Raw genomic sequence first — 5,211 nt, 5'->3', positions numbered from 1 at the left:
CATACATGATTCTCTCGTGACAAGGTATTGGGTTGCGAAGGCTTGTGGACTGAAATTGATTTGGTCTACATCCAAATTCATTCGAAAAGACAATCAGTTGTGTTTGAGTCACAAGTACAACATGTTTACCGTACATCCATCTAATTTTTCCTTCAATTTGGACACTATAATCATTCCCACGTTGGACCAAATCGGGTAGAGATCCTCTGCATCCTAATTAGTCCTAAAGAAACTCTACAATTCACCAATCAACTCTTCTCACTCAGTGGACCCCCTGAATGATATTAATTATTTAAGTTATATAAAAACATCTAATTACGGCACCCACTGAGATATACCAATAGTATTAATTAATCCACATAGCTAATTGTAGGCTTTCTCTACAATCAAGATGATAGAGATCCGGACCCGACCAAATCCACATCTGCACTGTGCAAATGGATGCGAAACATTTTAAAAAAAATCTCCACCTTAGTTTGATGCAGTCGATCCAACTCGAGCATGCACAAATGACTATATGGCAAAACGTAACAGCATGTACATCAAATGGAATCCTAAAACCATTTATTAGGCTAAGTTATAATATAAGAGTAATATCATTGCGCTCCACATTAATTGATCCTTAACTCATGCTATATTAGTCTCAGAACAAACATATATGGCAATTCAATGGTCATAATGACTGACTCACTGTCACGCCCCGGGCTCACGGGTCCGTTGGCGTGTGCAAGCCGTAGGACCCAATGAGAGGGTCTAGAGGTGGCTCCCACCGCACCCACGCGGTTTAGCACTTAGCCCCGTATAGTACTTAGCTCCACATTTCCGGCTGGCAACTGCTCTGATATCATTTGTCATGACCCTGGCCTACTGGCCAGTTAGCGCGTGCAAGCCGCGGGACCCAACGAGAGCAATTCGATGTTGGCTAAAGTCTACTGCCAAAATGCTAGCACTAGTTGTTCTTGAGCTTTGGGTTTTCCTTTATTTAAACCATCAACATTTTTTCACATTTGTCCATATGGGACTAAAGTGGGGATGTCACACTCACTCTCGTGTAGACAATTCTGATAGAATATATAATGAATAATTTTCTCCTAGCAAACAATTCTACCAGAATATATATAGCGTATGATTTTCTCCCATCAAGATCCCTACTCGTGGAGATAAAAAGTACGGCCCCTCTTTTTATGGAAAAAAATTTATATACTTGTGAAACTGGGTATAACGTTTGTTTGCCAAAACTAAACCTGTACTAGTCTAGAGTCACTGCAAATACATAAATACATGTTTGTTTGCCACATCTGTATCAGTTCATATATAGCCTGTGTTGATCAATCAGTACAACGCGGCTCCTACTTTACTTATATCTAGCATTTCAGATCAAACCAATTAATAATTCTACAGAAGCTAAAGTTAATCCATACAATTTTTCATTTGCACACTAACGATCAGGAAATACATCTCAGCTGCAATAAATTCTCAGGTGCTCCACGAGCACTACACCACATCAAAAGAAGAAGGGTATGTAACAAAAGACAAATTACTTATTTTGATCATCTTCTCATTTTTACAAATGGTTTGTGCTACATGTCATTCTTCTATTGATGGGGTGTACTGCACATGGAGCACCTAAAATTTTTTCAATGTATTGTACGAATGGCTCAATTATAAGGGGAAGCTGGTTGGTGGGTGGATTTCTATCATTAATTTCTTTCAAAAACTTGGATTCTTTCGATCTATTACCGGAGCTAATGAAGGTACTATTGGATGAGGTCTAGCACACGTTGCTTTTCTGTTGGATGAGGTCGAGCACACGTTGCTTTTTTGGTTGGCATGGTCTTTGGTGAATTTGTATGGCCACTACTTTCCTGACTACAGGCTAAACGGGACGACTTGCGTACCCACGATGTTAGGCAAGGATTCAAAGTTTCTTCTCTGCAAATATTAATTGGAAGTTAACAAGGATTGTATGATGTGAGGGAATAAAATCTCGAAATCCACTAATAAGAGATTTCTACGGATCCATAAAGAGGTAACCTATCTCGAATTCAGAGAGTAATATAAAAAGACAACGTTTGGTATGATCAGAGCCTAGATGGGGGTAAGGATTCACATGCATTAAATTCTAGATAATGATTCAGAATGCATGTTAAAACAAGGATTAAAGAGGGTTGAGAATTGGGTTGAGGATTTGGTGGGTTGACGACAATCGTATGAGGTTGCAAGCGTTGCATATACTGCGTATTGAAGGTCAAAGGAAGAGAGAACTGTATGCGAAGTAGTGTTGTATCATCCGTCTTGTATGTATTTATATAATCACGATGGAACAAATAAGTACAAACTAAGATATTTTGATAAATTGTGAATACCATCTCTTTAGTATCATCCAATTGCGAATAGAGTGTTGCATATAGTACCATAGTGCTTCAAATAGCTAGTGGGTCATTCTTTTTATTTTATTTGTGGCTGCTAGTTTTCTGTTTTTAGTGGGTCCTTTAGTCTTTAATTAGTTGGTTAGCATTTTCATTTATGCAGTTAGAGTCATGGGCCATGTTTCCCCACTTTCTCCTTATTTTTAGCTATTTCAGTAGTGGTGTAAGCCTACTTAAGGCTTTGATTGATTTGTGTAAGGTGTGTGATTGCAGTTAATGAAAAGAAACTTTACTTTCTTCCCAACAATATTATGGTATTAGAGCTTTGAGAGAGAGAAATCACGGGAAATTTTATTCTCCTCCAAAAAAAAAAAAACAGGTTCAGTCTTTAACTGGAAAAGGGAAAGTAAGAGAGAGGGAAGTGAAGTAAACACACACCCATATAAAAAAATTGAGCGATGGCAAATAATGGGATGAGTTCCGTTTCTCAGCCCTTAATTCCAACTTTTAAGGGCGAAAATTATCACTTTTGGAGTTTGGAGATGAAAACCATGTTCAAGTCTCAAGAGCTGTGGGACTTGGTCGAGAACGGGTTTGAAGATCCAAAATCTGCCGTACCCGACCAACAGTTGCGGGAGAATCGCAAGAAGGATGCAAAGGCTTTGTTTCTCATTCAACAGGCCCTTGATGATGAAATTTTTGCTTGAATTGCAGTAGGTAGTACCTCCACTCAGGCATGGGAGATACTAAAGCAAGAGTATTTAGGCGACAAGAAGGTAATTGCTGTGAAATTGCAAACTCTCCGTCGTAATTTTGAAATGTTGGCTATGAAAACTGGTGAATCTATGCAAGTGTATCTGTCTAGAGTGTCTGGGCTTGTGAATCATATGAAATCGTATGGTGAAGACGTCAGTAATGAAATTGTTGTGAGTAAAGTTTTGAGGAGTTTAACCTCAAAATTTGATCATGTGGTTGCTACCATTGAGGAGTCTAAGGACCTATCTATGTATTCTTTTGATGAGTTGTTAAGTTCTCTGTTGGCTCATGAAGATAGGCTGAATAGGTCCTGTGAAAAGGTTGACGAAAAGGCATTTCAAGCAAAGGGGGAGTCCTACTATAAAGGCAGGTCAGAAAGTTTAGCAGGAAGAGGTCAAGGCAGAGGTGGTTTCCGTGGCCGAGGTCATGGTGGCGGTAGAGGCAGAGGTCAGTTTGGTGATCAACGTCAGCATAAGAGCACCTTCCAGTGCCGTTATTGCAAAAAATATGGACACAAGGAAGCTGATTGCTGGAGCAAGCAAAAGGATGAGCAGAAGCAAGCAAACTTTACAGAGAAGGCTGAACAAGAAAGTAATTGGTTCATGGCCTATTCCCCCATTGATGATGATCGGAATGGAGTATGGTTTATGGACAGTGGGTGTTCTAATCACATGTCCGGAACAAAGTTGTTATTTAAAGAGCTTGATGAGTCCCAGAAAAGTGAAGTCCGGCTCGGAGACAACAAGTTGATGAAGGTTGAAGGGAAAGGTACTATTGCCATCAAAACCACTCAAGGTAATGTTAAACTCATTCATGATGTGCAGTATGTCCCTAATTTAGCTCATAATTTGTTAAGTGTTGGGCAATTGATGAATTGTGGATATTCACTTGTGTTTGCCGATGGATGTTGTTTGGTTAAAGATCAGTTATATGGTCAGTCTATTGTGAATATTCCAATGACTCAAAATAAAATGTTTCCCCTTAAAGTTGCTGCTTTGGAAAACTGTGCTTTGGTGGCTAAAAACAATGATACAAAAGTATGTCACTTACGATATGGGCATTTGAATGTCAAGGGGTTAAAAGTTTTGAGTCAGAAACATATGGTTGTTGGGCTGCCTAAAATAGATGAATTTGATTTCTGTGAAGGATGTGTTTATGGAAAGCAAAGTAGAAATTTGTTTCCTGTAAATAACTCATATAGAGCTACTGCTTGTCTTGAAATAGTACATGTTGATGTTTGTGGTCCTATGAGTATTGAGTCTTTGGGTGGAAGTAGATATTTTTTGCTGTTTACTGATGATTACAGCTGCATGAGTTGGGTGTATTTCTTAAAAAACAAGTCAGAAACCTTTGCTAATTTTAAGAAATTCAAGACCATTGTGGAGAAGGAGAGTGGGTACTGTGTAAGGACCATGAATTTTGATACTAGTTAAAATAATTTTCTAATATTATAAAATATTTAATTATGATTTTTAAAAGAGTATTTATATTTTTCTCAAATTTCTACAATTTTCTATGATTGATTTTTAAAAGAGTATTTATATTTTTCTCAAATTTCTACAATTTTCTATGATTTAAAGTCTAAGTTTTATATTTATTTAAATGATTTAAATATTTATAAATTTATTTAGTACAATAAATATTTCTAAAATTTATCCGTTGTATTACTAATACTATTACGTATTATTTTGAATAATATGTGGTATTATTATTATTATGTTGCATATTATTTCGTATAATACATTGTATTATTAATTACGTATTATTTATATAATTTGTTGTATTATTTCTTATGTTGCATATTATCTATCGTATTAGTATAACTAGTATATTTTCCTATGTGGATAATTATTCCATAATTATTTAATTTTAAATATAAGTAATTGTATTTTTATTAATTATTCTTGTTTAATTGTGCAATTTCTTATATTATTTCTATTGTTACGTATTATATATTGTATTAATACAACTGGTTTGTTTTAATTTGTAGACAATTATCCGATAATTATTTAATTTATTTAGTAATTATTATTATTTTTAGTTATTTTTCAAAACCCTAAATTTTCCTATATATATATATATATAT

This window comes from Asparagus officinalis, chromosome 2 (assembly GCF_001876935.1).
Source record: "Asparagus officinalis chromosome 2, Aspof.V1, whole genome shotgun sequence".
Lineage (NCBI taxonomy): Eukaryota > Viridiplantae > Streptophyta > Magnoliopsida > Asparagales > Asparagaceae > Asparagus > Asparagus officinalis.
The sequence above is the reverse complement of the archived record's forward strand: the minus strand, read 5'-3'. Positions refer to the sequence as shown.